This window comes from Stenella coeruleoalba (assembly GCF_951394435.1).
Source record: "Stenella coeruleoalba genome assembly, contig: scaffold_50, whole genome shotgun sequence".
NCBI lineage: Eukaryota > Metazoa > Chordata > Mammalia > Artiodactyla > Delphinidae > Stenella > Stenella coeruleoalba.
Window position 1 is genome coordinate 465,796 of NW_027645987.1, and position 23,082 is coordinate 488,877.

The 23,082-nt window shown below is 43.9% G+C and overlaps 1 long non-coding RNA gene across 16 annotated transcripts in view; it reads right to left on the reverse strand.

The window, feature by feature from the left end:
- The window catches only part of LOC307181410, a 1,574,020-nt gene that overhangs the window by 298,934 nt on the left and 1,252,004 nt on the right, over positions 1 to 23,082 (reverse strand). Inside the window, exon 1 of one of the 16 annotated variants that reach the window (XR_013826722.1) lies at positions 1,543 to 1,561. The exons of the other annotated variants lie outside the window; for them this stretch is intronic. This is a non-coding gene — a long non-coding RNA (uncharacterized lncRNA). Of the gene's footprint in view, positions 1 to 1,542; positions 1,562 to 23,082 lie in introns of those variants that run through there. 16 annotated transcript variants of the gene reach the window in all.

Sequence of the window (23,082 nt, forward strand, 5' to 3'; positions counted from 1 at the left end):
TCATCAGGCCCGTAGCAGCATAATGAGTGGATTCAGGTACGATGATTCTAACTGAAATAAGTCACACAGAAAAAGAAACATCATAAGATATCACTAATACACGGAATGTAAACTTGGCTACACAGGAACTGCATTCCAAAACAGAAGAGGGTCTCAAATTTAGAAAACCAACTTATGCTTGCTTAAGGGTAAAGGTGAGTTGGGGTGCTGCATAAAACCAGAGATTGAAATGAGCACAGATAAAGTTCCTTAAGTCAAATATGGAATAGACAAGAGCTACTCCTTGCTCAACGAAATGGACTCAACACCGCATATTAAACGCCTAAGAATGTACCTGACTAGTAAGTATCGTAAAACCTATGGATTGCTATGTCTCCAAAAGAGAATCAAGCGTGTGTACAGGGGCATAAACGCAGCAGTGATAGGATTGGAGAGGTTCGGTGAGCAAATGAAGACCCTTTGAAGTCATATTGCATGGTACCCATTACACGGGTCTCAACTCTCCAGGTTTAAGGTATTCTTCCTTCAGCTAAAACATGCATGTGGAACCCAAGTATGATCAACCATGTGAACGGGAGACGTGTTCAAATATGTCTCAGTTTTCCTCCCCTGGTACTCAGGTGCAACATTCCAGACGCTTTACTAACACTCTCCCCACTTGGAGAGTCAGCGCCTTTAACCTCCTGTTTGGCCCAGTTTGCAATTTCTGCGGAAGATGAACAGGAATAGCGAGAACCAATGAGAGGCTAGCTGGAGGTTTCTGGACGGGCAAATTTAACTCTCATTTCCCACCAGGAAGAGGAAATAACCAAAGGCTCAGTGTGCCGTGCCGGAACCAGATTAGGGCCTGAAGCCATCCTGCGGTGTTGCGGCCAGCTCAAAAGAAAGCGAGTTGAAGAAAGGAGCTCAGGGGCACTGTAATTCACAAACCTGCAGAGTTATAAATGACAGCTATCGTCCAAAAATAGACTGAAGTAAGGCTGCCAAGAGGACTTGAAAGCGGGTCAGAATTGCAGGAAACCGATTTCAGGAGGTAGACTGGAATTGCATTGAAAGCATAGGAAAAGAGGCAGAACGTCCACAATGATGCACTTGGCCAAAAAGGGCGTATGCGTTTTTTCCTGAATATATTCAGGAAAAAACGCATACGCCCTTTTTGGCCAACCAAGCAAGCTTGCAAAGGAAATCTGCACTACAATGAAGTCTCACTTCCCCCCGGTCAAAAGGGCCATCTGAAAAAAGTGTAAAATCCAGAAAAGCAACAGGCCATGGAGAACTGGGAGCCTTGTTATGCTGATGGGCGGGATGTAAATTGCCAACAGACACTCGGGAGAAGTGTATGGTGTTTCCTGAAACATCTAAAAAACAAAGCAACAGAGCCTAGGGCACTTCCACTTATGGTCCTATAGCTTAGGGAAATTAAAATCAAAAAGACACAGCCACCCCAAAGTTTGGAACGGCTCTGTTTACAAGAACCTCGTTTACAGTACAAGTTCAACATCGCAGAAAGTGAAAAATGGATAAAGAACTTGTGGTACTTACATACAATGCAGTATCACTCAGCAATGAAATCTATGTCATCAGGCCCGTAGCAGCATAATGAGTAGATTCAGGTACGATGATTCTAACTGAAATAAGTCACACAGAAAAAGAAACATCATAAGATATCACTAATACACGAAATGTAAACTTGGCTACACAGGAACTGAATTCCAAAACAGAACAGGTTCTCAAATTTAGAAAACCAACTTATGCTTGCTTAAGGGGAAAGGTGAGTTGGGTTGCTGCATAAAACCAGAGATTGAAATGAGCACAGATAAAGTTCCTTAAGCCAAATATGGAATAGACAAGAGCTACTCCTTGCTCAACGAAATGGACTCAACACCGCATATTAAACGCCTAAGAATGTACCTGACTAGTAAGTATCTTAAAACCTATGGATTGCTATGTCTCCGAAAGAGAATCAAGCATGTGTACAGGGGCATAAACGCAGCAGTGATAGGTTTGGAGAGGTTCGGTGAGCAAATGAAGACCCTTTGAAGTCATATTGCATGGTACCCATTCCACGGGTTTCAACTACCCAGGATTTAGGTATTCTTCCTTCAGCTAAAACATGCATGTGGAACCCAGAGTATGATCAACCATGTGATCGGGAGACGTGTTCAAATATGTCTCAGTTTTCCTCCCCTGGTACTCGGGTGCAACAATCCAGACGCTTTACTAACACTCTCCCGACTTGGAGAGTCAGTGTCTTTAACCTCCTGTTTGGCCCAGTTTGCAATTTCTGCGGAAGATGAACAGGAATAGCGAGAACCAATGAGAGACTAGCTGGAGGTGTCTGGACGGGCAAATTTAACTCTCATTTCCCACCAGGAAGAGGAATTAACCAAAGGCTCAGCGTGCCGTGCCGGAACCAGATTAGGGCCTGAAGCCATCCTGCGGTGTTGCGGCCAGCTCACAAGAAAGCGAGTTGAAGAAAGGAGCTCAGGGGCACTGTAATTCACAAACCTGCAGAGTTATAAATGACAGCTATCGTCCAAAAATAGACTGAAGTAAGGCTGCCAAGAGGACTTGAAACCGGGGCAGAATTGCAGGAAACCGATTTCAGGAGGTAGACTGGAATTGCATTGAAAGCATAGGAAAAGAGGAAGAACGTCCACAATGATGCACTTGGCCAAAAAGGGCGTATGCGTTTTTTCCTGAATATATTCAGGAAAAAACGCATACGCCCTTTTTGGCCAACCAAGCAAGCTTGCAAAGGAAATCTGCACTACAATGAAGTCTCACTTCCCCCCGGTCAAAAGGGCCATCTGAAAAAAGTGTAAAATCCAGAAAGGCAGGACAGGCCATGGAGAACTGGGAGCCTTGTTATGCTGATGGGCGGGATGTAAATTGCCAACAACCACTCAGGAGAAGTGTATGGTGTTTCCTGAAACATCTAAAAAACAAAGCAACAGAACCTAGGGCACTTCCACTTATGGTCCTATAGCTTAGGGAAATTAAAATCAAAAAGACACAGCCACCCCAAAGTTTGGAACGGCTCTGTTTACAAGAACCTCGTTTACAGTACAAGTTCAACATCGCAGAAAGTGAAAAATGGATAAAGAAGTTGTGGTATTTACTTACAAAGCAATATCACTCAGCAATGAAATCTGTGTCATCAGGCCCTTAGCAGCACAATGAGTGGATTCAGGTATGATGATTCTAACTGAAATAAGTCACACAGAAAAAGAAACATCATAAGATATCAGTAATACATGGAATGTAAACTTGGCTACACAGGAACTGAATTACAGAACAGGACAGGGTCTCAAATTTAGAAAACCAACTTATGCTTGCTTAAGGGGAAAGGTGAGTTGGGGTGCTGCATAAAACCAGAGATTGAAATGAGCACAGATAAAGTTCCTTAAGCCAAATATGGAATAGACAAGAGCTACTCCTTGCTCAACGAAATGGACTCAACACCGCATATTAAATGCGTAAGAATGTACCTGACTAGTAAGTATCTTAAAACCTATGGATTGCTATGTCTCTGAAAGAGAATCAAGCATGTGTACAGGGGCATAAACGCAGCAGTGATAGGATTGGAGAGGTTCGGTGAGCAAATGAAGACCCTTTGAAATCATATTGCATGGTACCCATTCCACGGGTTTCAAATACCCAGGTTTTAGGTATTCTTCCTTCAGCTAAAACATGCATGTGGAACCCAGAGTATGATCAACCATGTGATCGGGAGACGTGTTCAAATATGTCTCAGTTTTCGTACCCTGGTACTCGGGTGCAACATTCCAGATGCTTTACTAACACTCTCCCGACTTGGAGAGTCAGTGTCTTTAACCTCCTGTTTGGCCCAGTTTGCAATTTCTGCGGAAGATGAACAGGAATAGCGAGAACCAATGAGAGACTAGCTGGAGGTGTCTGGACGGGCAAATTTAACTCTCATTTCCCACCAGGAAGAGGAAATAACCAAAGGCTCAGCGTGCCGTGCCGGAACCAGATTAGGGCCTGAAGCCATCCTGCGCTGTTGCGGCCAGCTCACAAGAAAGCGAGTTGAAGAAAGGAGCTCAGGGGCACTGTAATTCACAAACCTGCAGAGTTATAAATGACAGCTATCGTCCAAAAATAGACTGAAGTAAGGCTGCCAAGAGGACTTGAAAGCGGGGCAGAATTGCAGGAAACCGATTTCAGGAGGTAGACTGGAATTGCATTGAAAGCATAGGAAAAGAGGCAGAACGTCCACAATGATGCACTTGGCCAAAAAGGGCGTATGCGTTTTTTCCTGAATATATTCAGGAAAAAACGCATACGCCCTTTTTGGCCAACCAAGCAAGCTTGCAAAGGAAATCTGCACTACAATGAAGTCTCACTTCCCCCCGGTCAAAAGGGCCATCTGAAAAAAGTGTAAAATCCAGAAAGGCAACAGGCCATGGAGAACTGGGAGCCTTGTTATGCTGATGGGCGGGATGTAAATTGCCAACAGACACTCCGGAGAAGTGTATGGTGTTTCCTGAAACATCTAAAAAACAAAGCAACAGAGCCTAGGGCACTTCCACTTATGGTCCTATAGCTTAGGGAAATTAAAATCAAAAAGACACAGCCACCCCAAAGTTTGGGACGCCTCTGTTTACAAGAACCTCGTTTACAGTACAAGTTCAACATCGCAGAAAGTGAAAAATGGATAAAGAACTTGTGGTACTTACGTACAATGCAGTATCACTCAGCAATGAAATCTATGTCATCAGGCCCGTAGCAGCATAATGAGTAGATTCAGGTACGATGATTCTAACTGAAATAAGTCACACAGAAAAAGAAACATCATAAGATATCAGTAATACACGGAATGTAAACGTGGCTACACAGGAACTGAATTCCAAAACAGAACAGGTTCTCAAATTTAGAAAACCAACTTATGCTTGCTTAAGGGGAAAGGTGAGTTGGGGTGCTGCATAAAACCAGAGATTGAAATGAGCACAGATAAAGTTCCTTAAGCCAAATATGGAATAGACAAGAGCTACTCCTTGCTCAACGAAATGGACTCAACACCGCATATTAAACGCCTAAGAATGTACCTGACTAGTAAGTATCTTAAAACCTATGGATTGCTATGTCTCCGAAAGAGAATCAAGCATGTGTACAGGGGCATAAACGCAGCAGTGATAGGATTGGAGAGGTTCGGTGAGCAAATGAAGACCCTTTGAAGTCATATTGCATGGTACCCATTCCACGGGTTTCAACTACCCAGGTTTAAGGTATTCTTCCTTCAGCTAAAACATGCATGTGGAACCTAGAGTATGATCAACCATGTGATCGGGAGACGTGTTCCAATATGTCTCAGTTTTCCTTCCCTGGTACTCGGGTGCAACATTCCAGACGCTTTACTAACACTCTCCCCACTTGGAGAGTCAGTCCGTTTAACCTCCTGTTTGGCCCAGTTTGCAATTTCTGCGGAAGATGAACAGGAATAGCGAGAACCAATGAGAGGCTAGCTGGAGGTGTCTGGACGGGCAAATTTAACTCTCATTTCCTACCAGGAAGAGGAATTAACCAAAGGCTCAGCATGCCGGGCCGGAACCAGATTAGGGCCTGAAGCCATCCTGCGGTGTTGCGGCCAGGTCACAAGAAAGCGAGTTGAAGAAAGGAGCTCAGGGGCACTGTAATTCACAAACCTGCAGAGTTATAAATGACAGCTATCGTCCAAAAATAGACTGAAGTAAGGCTGCCAAGAGGACTTGAAAGCGGGGCAGAATTGCAGGAAACCGATTTCAGGAGGTAGACTGGAATTGCATTGAAAGCATAGGAAAAGAGGCAGAACGTCCACAATGATGCACTTGGCCAAAAAGGGCGTATGCGTTTTTTCCTGAATATATTCAGGAAAAAACGCATACGCCCTTTTTGGCCAACCAAGCAAGCTTGCAAAGGAAATCTGCACTACAATGAAGTCTCACTTCCCCCCGGTCAAAAGGGCCATCTGAAAAAAGTGTAAAATCCAGAAAGGCAGGACAGGCCATGGAGAACTGGGAGCCTTGTTATGCTGATGGGCGGGATGTAAATTGCCAACAACCACTCAGGAGAAGTGTATGGTGTTTCCTGAAACATCTAAAAAACAAAGCAACAGAACCTAGGGCACTTCCACTTATGGTCCTATAGCTTAGGGAAATTAAAATCAAAAAGACACAGCCACCCCAAAGTTTGGAACGGCTCTGTTTACAAGAACCTCGTTTACAGTACAAGTTCAACATCGCAGAAAGTGAAAAATGGATAAAGAAGTTGTGGTATTTACTTACAAAGCAATATCACTCAGCAATGAAATCTGTGTCATCAGGCCCTTAGCAGCACAATGAGTGGATTCAGGTATGATGATTCTAACTGAAGTAAGTCACACAGAAAAAGAAACATCATAAGATATCAGTAATACACGGAATGTAAACTTGGTTACACAGGAACTGAATTACAGAACAGGACAGGGTCTCAAATTTAGAAAACCAACTTATGCTTGCTTAAGGGGAAAGGTGAGTTGGGGTGCTGCATAAAACCAGAGATTGAAATGAGCACAGATAAAGTTCCTTAAGCCAAATATGGAATAGACAAGAGCTACTCCTTGCTCAACGAAATGGACTCAACACCGCATATTAAATGCGTAAGAATGTACCTGACTAGTAAGTATCTTAAAACCTATGGATTGCTATGTCTCTGAAAGAGAATCAAGCATGTGTACAGGGGCATAAACGCAGCAGTGATAGGATTGGAGAGGTTCGGTGAGCAAATGAAGACCCTTTGAAATCATATTGCATGGTACCCATTCCACGGGTTTCAAATACCCAGGTTTTAGGTATTCTTCCTTCAGCTAAAACATGCATGTGGAACCCAGAGTATGATCAACCATGTGATCGGGAGACGTGTTCAAATATGTCTCAGTTTTCGTACCCTGGTACTCGGGTGCAACATTCCAGATGCTTTACTAACACTCTCCCCACTTGGAGAGTCAGTGTCTTTAACCTCCTGTTTGGCCCAGTTTGCAATTTCTGCGGAAGATGAACAGGAATAGCGAGAACCAATGAGAGACTAGCTGGAGGTGTCTGGACGGGCAAATTTAACTCTCATTTCCCACCAGGAAGAGGAAATAACCAAAGGCTCAGCGTGCCGTGCCGGAACCAGATTAGGGCCTGAAGCCATCCTGCGCTGTTGCGGCCAGCTCACAAGAAAGCGAGTTGAAGAAAGGAGCTCAGGGGCACTGTAATTCACAAACCTGCAGAGTTATAAATGACAGCTATCGTCCAAAAATAGACTGAAGTAAGGCTGCCAAGAGGACTTGAAAGCGGGGCAGAATTGCAGGAAACCGATTTCAGGAGGTAGACTGGAATTGCATTGAAAGCATAGGAAAAGAGGCAGAACGTCCACAATGATGCACTTGGCCAAAAAGGGCGTATGCGTTTTTTCCTGAATATATTCAGGAAAAAACGCATACGCCCTTTTTGGCCAACCAAGCAAGCTTGCAAAGGAAATCTGCACTACAATGAAGTCTCACTTCCCCCCGGTCAAAAGGGCCATCTGAAAAAAGTGTAAAATCCAGAAAGGCAACAGGCCATGGAGAACTGGGAGCCTTGTTATGCTGATGGGCGGGATGTAAATTGCCAACAGACACTCCGGAGAAGTGTATGGTGTTTCCTGAAACATCTAAAAAACAAAGCAACAGAGCCTAGGGCACTTCCACTTATGGTCCTATAGCTTAGGGAAATTAAAATCAAAAAGACACAGCCACCCCAAAGTTTGGGATGCCTCTGTTTACAAGAACCTCGTTTACAGTACAAGTTCAACATCGCAGAAAGTGAAAAATGGATAAAGAACTTGTGGTACTTACGTACAATGCAGTATCACTCAGCAATGAAATCTATGTCATCAGGCCCGTAGCAGCATAATGAGTAGATTCAGGTACGATGATTCTAACTGAAATAAGTCACACAGAAATAGAAACATCATAAGATATCACTAATACACGGAATGTAAACGTGGCTACACATGAACTGAATTCCAAAACAGAACAGGTTCTCAAATTTAGAAAACCAACTTATGCTTGCTTAAGGGGAAAGGTGAGTTGGGGTGCTGCATAAAACCAGAGATTGAAATGAGCACAGATAAAGTTCCTTAAGCCAAATATGGAATAGACAAGAGCTACTCCTTGCTCAACGAAATGGACTCAACACCGCATATTAAACGCCTAAGAATGTACCTGACTAGTAAGTATCTTAAAACCTATGGATTGCTATGTCTCCGAAAGAGAATCAAGCATGTGTACAGGGGCATAAACGCAGCAGTGATAGGATTGGAGAGGTTCGGTGAGCAAATGAAGACCCTTTGAAGGCATATTGCATGGTACCCATTACACGGGTCTCAACTCTCCAGGTTTAAGGTATTCTTCCTTCAGCTAAAACATGCATGTGGAACCCAAGTATGATCAACCATGTGAACGGGAGACGTGTTCAAATATGTCTCAGTTTTCCTCCCCTGGTACTCGGGTGCAACATTCCAGACCCTTTACTAACACTCTCCCCACTTGGAGAGTCAGCGCCTTTAACCTCCTGTTTGGCCCAGTTTGCAATTTCTGCGGAAGATGAACAGGAATAGCGAGAACCAATGAGAGACTAGCTGGAGGTGTCTGGACGGGCAAATTTAACTCTCATTTCCCACCAGGAAGAGGAAATAACCAAAGGCTCAGCGTGCCGTGCCGGAACCAGATTAGGGCCTGAAGCCATCCTGCGGTGTTGCGGCCAGGTCACAAGAAAGCAAGTTGAAGAAAGGAGCTCAGGGGCACTGTAATTCACAAACCTGCAGAGTTATAAATGACAGCTATCGTCCAAAAATAGACTGAAGTAAGGCTGCCAAGAGGACTTGAAAGCGGGGCAGAATTGCAGGAAACCGATTTCAGGAGGTAGACTGGAATTGCATTGAAAGCATAGGAAAAGAGGCAGAACGTCCACAATGATGCACTTGGCCAAAAAGGGCTTATGCGTTTTTTCCTGAATATATTCAGGAAAAAACGCATAAGCCCTTTTTGGCCAACCAAGCAAGCTTGCAAAGGAAATCTGCACTACAATGAAGTCTCACTTCCCCCCGGTCAAAAGGGCCATCTGAAAAAAGTGTAAAATCCAGAAAGGCAGGACAGGCCATGGAGAACTGGGAGCCTTGTTATGCTGATGGGCGGGATGTAAATTGCCAACAACCACTCGGGAGAAGTGTATGGTGTTTCCTGAAACATCTAAAAAACAAAGCAACAGAACCTAGGGCACTGCCACTTATGGTCCTATAGCTTAGGGAAATTAAAATCAAAAAGACACAGCCACCCCAAAGTTTGGAACGGCTCTGTTTACAAGAACCTCGTTTACAGTACAAGTTCAACATCGCAGAAAGTGAAAAATGGATAAAGAAGTTGTGGTATTTACTTACAAAGCAATATCACTCAGCAATGAAATCTGTGTCATCAGGCCCTTAGCAGCACAATGAGTGGATTCAGGTATGATGATTCTAACTGAAATAAGTCACACAGAAAAAGAAACATCATAAGATATCAGTAATACACGGAATGTAAACTTGGCTACACAGGAACTGAATTACAGAACAGAACAGGGTCTCAAATTTAGAAAACCAACTTATTCTTGCTTAAGGGGAAAGGTGAGTTGGGGTGCTGCATAAAACCAGAGATTGAAATGAGCACAGATAAAGTTCCTTAAGCCAAATATGGAATAGACAAGAGCTACTCCTTGCTCAACGAAATGGACTCAACACCCCATATTAAACGCCTAAGAATGTACCTGACTAGTAAGTATCTTAAAACCTATGGATTGCTATGTCTCCGAAAGAGAATCAAGCATGTGTACAGGGGCATAAACGCAGCAGTGATAGGATTGGAGAGGTTCGGTGAGCAAATGAAGACCCTTTGAAGTCATATTGCATGGTACCCATTCCACGGGTTTCAACTACCCAGGTTTAAGGTATTCTTCCTTCAGCTAAAACATGCATGTGGAACCTAGAGTATGATCAACCATGTGATCGGGAGACGTGTTCAAATATGTCTCAGTTTTCCTCCCCTGGTACTCGGGTGCAACATTCCAGACGCTTTACTAACACTCTCCCCACTTGGAGAGTCAGTCCGTTTAACCTCCTGTTTGGCCCAGTTTGCAATTTCTGCGGAAGATGAACAGGAATAGCGAGAACCAATGAGAGGCTAGCTGGAGGTGTCTGGACGGGCAAATTTAACTCTCATTTCCCACCAGGAAGAGGAATTAACCAAAGGCTCAGCATGCCGGGCCGGAACCAGATTAGGGCCTGAAGCCATCCTGCGGTGTTGCGGCCAGGTCACAAGAAAGCGAGTTGAAGAAAGGAGCTCAGGGGCACTGTAATTCACAAACCTGCAGAGTTATAAATGACAGCTATCGTCCAAAAATAGACTGAAGTAAGGCTGCCAAGAGGACTTGAAAGCGGGGCAGAATTGCAGGAAACCGATTTCAGGAGGTAGACTGGAATTGCATTGAAAGCATAGGAAAAGAGGCAGAACGTCCACAATGATGCACTTGGCCAAAAAGGGCGTATGCGTTTTTTCCTGAATATATTCAGGAAAAAACGCATACGCCCTTTTTGGCCAACCAAGCAAGCTTGCAAAGGAAATCTGCACTACAATGAAGTCTCACGTCCCCCCGGTCAAAAGGGCCATCTGGAAAAAGTGTAAAATCCAGAAAGGCAGGACAGGCCATGGAGAACTGGGAGCCTTGTTATGCTGATGGGCGGGACGTAAATTGCCAACAACCACTCGGAGAAGTGTATAGTGTTTCCAGAAACATCTAAAAAACAAAGCAACAGAGCCTAGGGCACTTCCACTTATGGTCCTATAGCTTAGGGAAATTAAAATCAAAAAGACACAGCCACCCCAAAGTTTGGAACGGCTCTGTTTACAAGAACCTCGTTTACAGTACAAGTTCAACATCGCAGAAAGTGAAAAATGGATAAAGAAGTTGTGGTATTCACTTACAAAGCAATATCACTCAGCAATGAAATCTATGTCATCAGGCCCTTAGCAGCACAATGAGTGGATTCAGGTATGATGATTCTAACTGAAATAAGTCACACAGAAAAAGAAACATCATAAGATATCAGTAATACACGGAATGGAAACTTGGCTACACAGGAACTGAATTACAGAACAGAACAGTGTCTCAAATTTAGAAAAACAACTTATGCTTGCTTAAGGGTAAAAGTGAGTTGGGGTGCTGCATAAAACCAGAGATTGAAATGAGCACAGATAAAGTTCCTTAAGCCAAATATGGAATAGACAAGAGCTACTCCTTGCTCAACGAAATGGACTCAACACCGCATATTAAACGCCTAAGAATGTACCTGACTTGTAAGTATCTTAAAACCTATGGATTGCTATGTCTCCGAAAGAGAATCAAGCATGTGTACAGGGGCATAAACGCAGCAGTGATAGGATTGGAGAGGTTCAGTGAGCAAATGAAGACCCTTTGAAGTCATATTGCATGGTACCCATTCCAAGGGTTTCAACTACCCAGGTTTCAGGTATTCTTCCTTCAGCTAAAACATGCATGTGGAACCTAGAGTATGATCAACCATGTGATCGGGAGACGTGTTCAAATATGTCTCAGTTTTCCTCCCCTGGTACTCGTGTGCAACATTCCAGACGCTTTACTAACACTCTCCCCACTTGGAGAGTCAGTCCCTTTAACCTCCTGTTTGGCCCAGTTTGCAATTTCTGCGGAAGATGAACAGGAATAGCGAGAACCAATGAGAGGCTAGCTGGAGGTGTCTGGACGGGCAAATTTAACTGTCATTTCCCACCAGGAAGAGGAATTAACCAAAGGCTCAGCATGCCGGGCCGGAACCAGATTAGGGCCTGAAGCCATCCTGCGGTGTTGCGGCCAGGTCACAAGAAAGCGAGTTGAGGAAAGGAGCTCAGGGGCACTGTAATTCACAAACCTGCAGAGTTATAAATGACAGCTATCGTCCAAAAATAGACTGAAGTAAGGCTGCCAAGAGGACTTGAAAGCGGGTCAGAATTGCAGGAAACCGATTTCAGGAGGTAGACTGAAATTGCATTGAAAGCATAGGAAAAGAGGCAGAACGTCCACAATGATGCACTTGGCCAAAAAGGGCGTATGCGTTTTTTCCTGAATATATTCAGGAAAAAACGCATACGCCCTTTTTGGCCAACCAAGCAAGCTTGCAAAGGAAATCTGCACTACAATGAAGTCTCACTTCCCCCCGGTCAAAAGGGCCATCTGAAAAAAGTGTAAAATCCAGAAAGGCAGGACAGGCCATGGAGAACTGGGAGCCTTGTTATGCTGATGGGCGGGATGTAAATTGCCAACAACCACTGGGGAGAAGTGTATGGTGTTTCCTGAAACATCGAAAAAACAAAGCAACAGAACCTAGGGCACTTCCACTTATGGTCCTATAGCTTAGGGAAATTAAAATCAAAAAGACACAGCCACCCCAAAGTTTGGAACGGCTCTGTTTACAAGAACCTCGTTTACAGTACAAGTTCAACATCGCAGAAAGTGAAAAATGGATAAAGAAGTTGTGGTATTTACTTACAAAGCAATATCACTCAGCAATGAAATCTATGTCATCAGGCCCTTAGCAGCACAATGAGTGGATTCAGGTATGATGATTCTAACTGAAGTAAGTCACACAGAAAAAGAAACATCATAAGATATCAGTAATACACGGAATGTAAACGTGGCTACACAGGAACTGAATTACAGAACAGAACAGGGTCTCAAATTTAGAAAACCAACTTATGCTTGCTTAAGGGTAAAGGTGAGTTGGGGTGCTGCATAAAACCAGAGATTGAAATGAGCACAGATAAAGTTCCTTAAGTCAAATATGGAATAGACAAGAGCTACTCCTTGCTCAACGAAATGGACTCAACACCCCATATTAAACGCCTAAGAATGTACCTGACTAGTAAGTATCTTAAAACCTATGGATTGCTATGTCTCCAAAAGAGAATCAAGGGTGTGTACAGGGGCATAAACGCAGCAGTGATAGGATTGGAGAGGTTCGGTGAGCAAATGAAGACCCTTTGAAGTCATATTGCATGGTACCCATTACACGGGTCTTAACTCTCCAGGTTTAAGGTATTCTTCCTTCAGCTAAAACATGCATGTGGAACCCAAGTATGATCAACCATGTGAACGGGAGACGTGTTCAAATATGTCTCAGTTTTCCTCCCCTGGTACTCGGGTGCAACATTCCAGACGCTTTACTAACACTCTCGCCACTTGGAGAGTCAGCGCCTTTAACCTCCTGTTTGGCCCAGTTTGCAATTTCTGCGGAAGATGAACAGGAATAGCGAGAACCAATGAGAGACTAGCTGGAGGTGTCTGGACGGGCAAATTTAACTCTCATTTCCCACCAGGAAGAGGAAATAACCAAAGGCTCAGCGTGCCGTGCCGGAACCAGATTAGGGCCTGAAGCCATCCTGCGGTGTTGCGGCCAGGTCACAAGAAAGCGAGTTGAAGAAAGGAGCTCAGGGGCACTGTAATTCACAAACCTGCAGAGTTATAAATGACAGCTATCGTCCAAAAATAGACTGAAGTAAGGCTGCCAAGAGGACTTGAAAGTGGGGCAGAATTGCAGGAAACCGATTTCAGGAGGTAGACTGGAATTGCATTGAAAGCATAGGAAAAGAGGCAGAACGTCCACAATGATGCACTTGGCCAAAAAGGGCGTATGCGTTTTTTCCTGAATATATTCAGGAAAAAACGCATACGCCCTTTTTGGCCAACCAAGCAAGCTTGCAAAGGAAATCTGCACTACAATGAAGTCTCACTTCCCCCCGGTCAAAAGGGCCATCTGAAAAAAGTGTAAAATCCAGAAAGGCAGGACAGGCCATGGAGAACTGGGAGCCTTGTTATGCTGATGGGCGGGATGTAAATTGCCAACAACCACTGGGGAGAAGTGTATGGTGTTTCCTGAAACATCTAAAAAACAAAGCAACAGAGCCTAGGGCACTTCCACTTATGGTCCTATAGCTTAGGGAAATTAAAATCAAAAAGACACAGCCACCCCAAAGTTTGGGACGCCTCCGTTTACAAGAACCTCGTTTACCGTACATGTTCAATATCACAGAAAGTGAAAAATGGATAAAGAACTTGTGGTACTTACGTACAATGCAGTATCACTCAGCAATGAAATCTATGTCATCAGGCCCGTAGCAGCATAATGAGTGGATTCAGGTACGATGATTCTGACTGAAATAAGTCACACAGAAAAAGAAACATCATAAGATATCAGTAATACACGGAATGTAAACGTGGCTACACAGGAACTGAATTACAGAACAGAACAGGGTCTCAAATTTAGAAAACCAACTTATGCTTGCTTAAGGGTAAAGGTGAGTTGGGGTGCTGCATAAAACCAGAGATTGAAATGAGCACAGATAAAGTTCCTTAAGTCAAATATTGAATAGACAAGAGCTACTCCTTGCTCAATGAAATGGACTCAACACCGCATATTAAACACCTAAGAATGTACCTGACTAGTAAGTATCTTAAAACCTATGGATTGCTATGTCTCCGAAAGAGAATCAAGCATGTGTACAGGGGCATAAACGCAGCAGTGATAGGATTGGAGAGGTTCGGTGAGCAAATGAAGACCCTTTGAAGTCATATTGCATGGTACCCATTACACGGGTCTCAACTCTCCAGGTTTAAGGTATTCTTCCTTCAGCTAAAACATGCATGTGGAACCCAGAGTATGATCAACCATGTGAACGGGAGACGTGTTCAAATATGTCTCAGTTTTCCTCCCCTGGTACTCGGGTGCAACATTCCAGACGCTTTACTAACACTCTCCCGACTTGGAGAGTCAGTCCCTTTAACCTCCTGTTTGGCCCAGTTTGCAATTTCTGCGGAAGATGAACAGGAATAGTGAGAACCAATGAGAGGCTAGCTGGAGGTGTCTGGACGGGCAAATTTAACTCTCATTTCCCACCAGGAAGAGGAATTAACCAAAGGCTCAGCATGCCGGGCCGGAACAAAATTAGGGCCTGAAGCCATCCTGCGGTGTTGCGGCCAGGTCACAAGAAAGCGAGTTGAAGAAAGGAGCTCAGGGGCACTGTAATTCACAAACCTGCAGAGTTATAAATGACAGCTATCGTCCAAAAATAGACTGAAGTAAGGCTGCCAAGAGGACTTGAAAGCGGGGCAGAATTGCAGGAAACCGATTTCAGGAGGTAGACTGGAATTGCATTGAAAGCATAGGAAAAGAGGCAGAACGTCCACAATGATGCACTTGGCCAAAAAGGGCGTATGCGTTTTTTCCTGAATATATTCAGGAAAAAACGCATACGCCCTTTTTGGCCAACCAAGCAAGCTTGCAAAGGAAATCTGCACTACAATGAAGTCTCACTTCCCCCCGGTCAAAAGGGCCATCTGAAAAAAGTGTAAAATCCAGAAAGGCAGGACAGGCCATGGAGAACTGGGAGCCTTGTTATGCTGATGGGCGGGATGTAAATTGCCAACAACCACTTGGGAGAAGTGTATGGTGTTTCCTGAAACATCTAAAAAACAAAGCAACAGAGCCTAGGGCACTTCCACTTATGGTCCTATAGCTTAGGGAAATTAAAATCAAAAAGACACAGCCACCCCAAAGTTTGGGACGCCTCTGTTTACAAGAACCTCGTTTACAGTACAAGTTCAACATCGCAGAAAGTGAAAAATGGATAAAGAAGTTGTGGTATTTACTTACAAAGCAATATCACTCAGCAATGAAATCTGTGTCATCAGGCCCTTAGCAGCACAATGAGTGGATTCAGGTACGATGATTCTAACTGAAATAAGTCACACAGAAAAAGAAACATCATAAGATATCAGTAATACACGGAATGTAAACTTGGCTACACAGGAACTGAATTCCAAAACAGAACAGGTTCTCAAATTTAGAAAACCAACTTATGCTTGCTTAAGGGGAAAGGTGAGTTGGGTTGCTGCATAAAACCAGAGATTGAAATGAGCACAGATAAAGTTCCTTAAGCCAAATATGGAATAGACAAGAGCTACTCCTTGCTCAACGAAATGGACTCAACACCGCATATTAAACGCCTAAGAATGTACCTGACTAGTAAGTATCTTAAAACCTATGGATTGCTATATCTCCGAAAGAGAATCAAGCATGTGTACAGGGGCATAAACGCAGCAGTGATAGGATTGGAGAGGTTCGGTGAGCAAATGAAGACCCTTTGAAGTCATATTGCATGGTACCCATTCTACGGGTTTCAACTACCCAGGTTTTAGGTATTCTTCCTTCAGCTAAAACATGCATGTGGAACCCAGAGTATGATCAACCATGTGATCGGGAGACGTGTTCAAATATGTCTCAGTTTTCCTCCCCTGGTACTCGGGTGCAACATTCCAGAAGCTTTACTAACACTCTCTCCACTTGGAGAGTCAGTGTCTTTAACCTCCTGTTTGGCCCAGTTTGCAATTTCTGCGGAAGATGAACAGGAATAGCGAGAACCAATGAGAGACTAGCTGGAGGTGTCTGGACGGGCAAATTTAACTCTCATTTCCCACCAGGAAGAGGAATTAACCAAAGGCTCAGCGTGCCGTGCCGGAACCAGATTAGGGCCTGAAGCCATCCTGCGGTGTTGCGGCCAGCTCACAAGAAAGCGAGTTGAAGAAAGGAGCTCAGGGGCACTGTAATTCACAAACCTGCAGAGTTATAAATGACAGCTATCGTCCAAAAATAGACTGAAGTAAGGCTGCCAAGAGGACTTGAAAGCGGGGCAGAATTGCAGGAAACCGATTTCAGGAGGTAGACTGGAATTGCATTGAAAGCATAGGAAAAGAGGCAGAACGTCCACAATGATGCACTTGGCCAAAAAGGGCGTATGCGTTTTTTCCTGAATATATTCAGGAAAAAACGCATACGCCCTTTTTGGCCAACCAAGCAAGCTTGCAAAGGAAATCTGCACTACAATGAAGTCTCACTTCCCCCCGGTCAAAAGGGCCATCTGAAAAAAGTGTAAAATCCAGAAAGGCAACAGGCCATGGAGAACTGGGAGCCTTGTTATGCTGATGGGCGGGATGTAAATTGCCAACAGACACTCGGGAGAAGTGTATGGTGTTTCCTGAAACATCTAAAAAACAAAGCAAAAGAGCCTAGGGCACTTCCACTTATGGTCCTATAGCTTAGGGAAATTAAAATCAAAAAGACACAGCCACCCCAAAGTTTGGAACGGCTCTGTTTACAAGAACCTCGTTTACCGTAGAAGTTCAATATCACAGAAAGTGAAAAATGGATAAAGAACTTGTGGTACTTACGTACAATGCAGTATCACTCAGCAATGAAATCTATGTCATCAGGCCCGTAGCAGCATAATGAGTGGATTCAGGTACGATGATTCTAACTGAAATAAGTCACACAGAAAAAGAAACATCATAAGATATCAGTAATACACGGAATGGAAACTTGGCAACACAGGAACTGAATTACAGAACAGAACAGTGTCTCAAATTTAGAAAAACAACTTATGCTTGCTTAAGGGTAAAAGTGATTTGGGGTGCTGCATAAAACCAGAGATTGAAATGAGCACAGATAAAGTTCCTTAAGCCAAATATGGAATAGACAAGAGCTACTCCTTGCTCAACGAAATGGACTCAACACCGCATATTAAACGCCTAAGAATGTACCTGACTTGTAAGTATCTTAAAACCTATGGATTGCTATGTCTCCGAAAGAGAATCAAGCATGTGTACAGGGGCATAAACGCAGCAGTGATAGGATTGGAGAGGTTCAGTGAGCAAATGAAGACCCTTTGAAGTCATATTGCATGGTACCCATTCCAAGGTTTTCAACTACCCAGGTTTCAGGTATTCTTCCTTCAGCTAAAACATGCATGTGGAACCTAGAGTATGATCAACCATGTGATCGGGAGACGTGTTCAAATATGTCTCAGTTTTCCTCCCCTGGTACTCGTGTGCAACATTCCAGACGCTTTACTAACACTCTCCCCACTTGGAGAGTCAGTCCCTTTAACCTCCTGTTTGGCCCAGTTTGCAATTTCTGCGGAAGATGAACAGGAATAGCGAGAACCAATGAGAGGCTAGCTGGAGGTGTCTGGACGGGCAAATTTAACTGTCATTTCCCACCAGGAAGAGGAATTAACCAAAGGCTCAGCATGCCGGGCCGGAACCAGATTAGGGCCTGAAGCCATCCTGCGGTGTTGCGGCCAGGTCACAAGAAAGCGAGTTGAGGAAAGGAGCTCAGGGGCACTGTAATTCACAAACCTGCAGAGTTATAAATGACAGCTATCGTCCAAAAATAGACTGAAGTAAGACTGCCAAGAGGACTTGAAAGCGGGTCAGAATTGCAGGAAACCGATTTCAGGAGGTAGACTGAAATTGCATTGAAAGCATAGGAAAAGAGGCAGAACGTCCACAATGATGCACTTGGCCAAAAAGGGCGTATGCGTTTTTTCCTGAATATATTCAGGAAAAAACGCATACGCCCTTTTTGGCCAACCAAGCAAGCTTGCAAAGGAAATCTGCACTACAATGAAGTCTCACTTCCCCCCGGTCAAAAGGGCCATCTGAAAAAAGTGTAAAATCCAGAAAGGCAGGACAGGCCATGGAGAACTGGGAGCCTTGTTATGCTGATGGGCGGGATGTAAATTGCCAACAACCACTCAGGAGAAGTGTATGGTGTTTCCTGAAACATCTAAAAAACAAAGCAACAGAACCTAGGGCACTTCCACTTATGGTCCTATAGCTTAGGGAAATTAAAATCAAAAAGACACAGCCACCCCAAAGTTTGGAACGGCTCTGTTTACAAGAACCTCGTTTACAGTACAAGTTCAACATCGCAGAAAGTGAAAAATGGATAAAGAAGTTGTGGTATTTACTTACAAAGCAATATCACTCAGCAATGAAATCTGTGTCATCAGGCCCTTAGCAGCACAATGAGTGGATTCAGGTATGATGATTCTAACTGAAATAAGTCACACAGAAAAAGAAACATCATAAGATATCAGTAATACATGGAATGTAAACTTGGCTACACAGGAACTGAATTACAGAACAGGACAGGGTCTCAAATTTAGAAAACCAACTTATGCTTGCTTAAGGGGAAAGGTGAGTTGGGGTGCTGCATAAAACCAGAGATTGAAATGAGCACAGATAAAGTTCCTTAAGCCAAATATGGAATAGACAAGAGCTACTCCTTGCTCAACGAAATGGACTCAACACCGCATATTAAATGCGTAAGAATGTACCTGACTAGTAAGTATCTTAAAACCTATGGATTGCTATGTCTCTGAAAGAGAATCAAGCATGTGTACAGGGGCATAAACGCAGCAGTGATAGGATTGGAGAGGTTCGGTGAGCAAATGAAGACCCTTTGAAATCATATTGCATGGTACCCATTCCACGGGTTTCAAATACCCAGGTTTTAGGTATTCTTCCTTCAGCTAAAACATGCATGTGGAACCCAGAGTATGATCAACCATGTGATCGGGAGACGTGTTCAAATATGTCTCAGTTTTCGTACCCTGGTACTCGGGTGCAACATTCCAGATGCTTTACTAACACTCTCCCGACTTGGAGAGTCAGTGTCTTTAACCTCCTGTTTGGCCCAGTTTGCAATTTCTGCGGAAGATGAACAGGAATAGCGAGAACCAATGAGAGACTAGCTGGAGGTGTCTGGACGGGCAAATTTAACTCTCATTTCCCACCAGGAAGAGGAAATAACCAAAGGCTCAGCGTGCCGTGCCGGAACCAGATTAGGGCCTGAAGCCATCCTGCGCTGTTGCGGCCAGCTCACAAGAAAGCGAGTTGAAGAAAGGAGCTCAGGGGCACTGTAATTCACAAACCTGCAGAGTTATAAATGACAGCTATCGTCCAAAAATAGACTGAAGTAAGGCTGCCAAGAGGACTTGAAAGCGGGGCAGAATTGCAGGAAACCGATTTCAGGAGGTAGACTGGAATTGCATTGAAAGCATAGGAAAAGAGGCAGAACGTCCACAATGATGCACTTGGCCAAAAAGGGCGTATGCGTTTTTTCCTGAATATATTCAGGAAAAAACGCATACGCCCTTTTTGGCCAACCAAGCAAGCTTGCAAAGGAAATCTGCACTACAATGAAGTCTCACTTCCCCCCGGTCAAAAGGGCCATCTGAAAAAAGTGTAAAATCCAGAAAGGCAACAGGCCATGGAGAACTGGGAGCCTTGTTATGCTGATGGGCGGGATGTAAATTGCCAACAGACACTCCGGAGAAGTGTATGGTGTTTCCTGAAACATCTAAAAAACAAAGCAACAGAGCCTAGGGCACTTCCACTTATGGTCCTATAGCTTAGGGAAATTAAAATCAAAAAGACACAGCCACCCCAAAGTTTGGGACGCCTCTGTTTACAAGAACCTCGTTTACAGTACAAGTTCAACATCGCAGAAAGTGAAAAATGGATAAAGAACTTGTGGTACTTACGTACAATGCAGTATCACTCAGCAATGAAATCTATGTCATCAGGCCCGTAGCAGCATAATGAGTAGATTCAGGTACGATGATTCTAACTGAAATAAGTCACACAGAAAAAGAAACATCATAAGATATCAGTAATACACGGAATGTAAACGTGGCTACACAGGAACTGAATTCCAAAACAGAACAGGTTCTCAAATTTAGAAAACCAACTTATGCTTGCTTAAGGGGAAAGGTGAGTTGGGGTGCTGCATAAAACCAGAGATTGAAATGAGCACAGATAAAGTTCCTTAAGCCAAATATGGAATAGACAAGAGCTACTCCTTGCTCAACGAAATGGACTCAACACCGCATATTAAACGCCTAAGAATGTACCTGACTAGTAAGTATCTTAAAACCTATGGATTGCTATGTCTCCGAAAGAGAATCAAGCATGTGTACAGGGGCATAAACGCAGCAGTGATAGGATTGGAGAGGTTCGGTGAGCAAATGAAGACCCTTTGAAGTCATATTGCATGGTACCCATTCCACGGGTTTCAACTACCCAGGTTTAAGGTATTCTTCCTTCAGCTAAAACATGCATGTGGAACCTAGAGTATGATCAACCATGTGATCGGGAGACGTGTTCCAATATGTCTCAGTTTTCCTTCCCTGGTACTCGGGTGCAACATTCCAGACGCTTTACTAACACTCTCCCCACTTGGAGAGTCAGTCCGTTTAACCTCCTGTTTGGCCCAGTTTGCAATTTCTGCGGAAGATGAACAGGAATAGCGAGAACCAATGAGAGGCTAGCTGGAGGTGTCTGGACGGGCAAATTTAACTCTCATTTCCTACCAGGAAGAGGAATTAACCAAAGGCTCAGCATGCCGGGCCGGAACCAGATTAGGGCCTGAAGCCATCCTGCGGTGTTGCGGCCAGGTCACAAGAAAGCGAGTTGAAGAAAGGAGCTCAGGGGCACTGTAATTCACAAACCTGCAGAGTTATAAATGACAGCTATCGTCCAAAAATAGACTGAAGTAAGGCTGCCAAGAGGACTTGAAAGCGGGGCAGAATTGCAGGAAACCGATTTCAGGAGGTAGACTGGAATTGCATTGAAAGCATAGGAAAAGAGGCAGAACGTCCACAATGATGCACTTGGCCAAAAAGGGCGTATGCGTTTTTTCCTGAATATATTCAGGAAAAAACGCATACGCCCTTTTTGGCCAACCAAGCAAGCTTGCAAAGGAAATCTGCACTACAATGAAGTCTCACTTCCCCCCGGTCAAAAGGGCCATCTGAAAAAAGTGTAAAATCCAGAAAGGCAGGACAGGCCATGGAGAACTGGGAGCCTTGTTATGCTGATGGGCGGGATGTAAATTGCCAACAACCACTCAGGAGAAGTGTATGGTGTTTCCTGAAACATCTAAAAAACAAAGCAACAGAACCTAGGGCACTTCCACTTATGGTCCTATAGCTTAGGGAAATTAAAATCAAAAAGACACAGCCACCCCAAAGTTTGGAACGGCTCTGTTTACAAGAACCTCGTTTACAGTACAAGTTCAACATCGCAGAAAGTGAAAAATGGATAAAGAAGTTGTGGTATTTACTTACAAAGCAATATCACTCAGCAATGAAATCTGTGTCATCAGGCCCTTAGCAGCACAATGAGTGGATTCAGGTATGATGATTCTAACTGAAGTAAGTCACACAGAAAAAGAAACATCATAAGATATCAGTAATACACGGAATGTAAACTTGGTTACACAGGAACTGAATTACAGAACAGGACAGGGTCTCAAATTTAGAAAACCAACTTATGCTTGCTTAAGGGGAAAGGTGAGTTGGGGTGCTGCATAAAACCAGAGATTGAAATGAGCACAGATAAAGTTCCTTAAGCCAAATATGGAATAGACAAGAGCTACTCCTTGCTCAACGAAATGGACTCAACACCGCATATTAAATGCGTAAGAATGTACCTGACTAGTAAGTATCTTAAAACCTATGGATTGCTATGTCTCTGAAAGAGAATCAAGCATGTGTACAGGGGCATAAACGCAGCAGTGATAGGATTGGAGAGGTTCGGTGAGCAAATGAAGACCCTTTGAAATCATATTGCATGGTACCCATTCCACGGGTTTCAAATACCCAGGTTTTAGGTATTCTTCCTTCAGCTAAAACATGCATGTGGAACCCAGAGTATGATCAACCATGTGATCGGGAGACGTGTTCAAATATGTCTCAGTTTTCGTACCCTGGTACTCGGGTGCAACATTCCAGATGCTTTACTAACACTCTCCCCACTTGGAGAGTCAGTGTCTTTAACCTCCTGTTTGGCCCAGTTTGCAATTTCTGCGGAAGATGAACAGGAATAGCGAGAACCAATGAGAGACTAGCTGGAGGTGTCTGGACGGGCAAATTTAACTCTCATTTCCCACCAGGAAGAGGAAATAACCAAAGGCTCAGCGTGCCGTGCCGGAACCAGATTAGGGCGTGAAGCCATCCTGCGCTGTTGCGGCCAGCTCACAAGAAAGCGAGTTGAAGAAAGGAGCTCAGGGGCACTGTAATTCACAAACCTGCAGAGTTATAAATGACAGCTATCGTCCAAAAATAGACTGAAG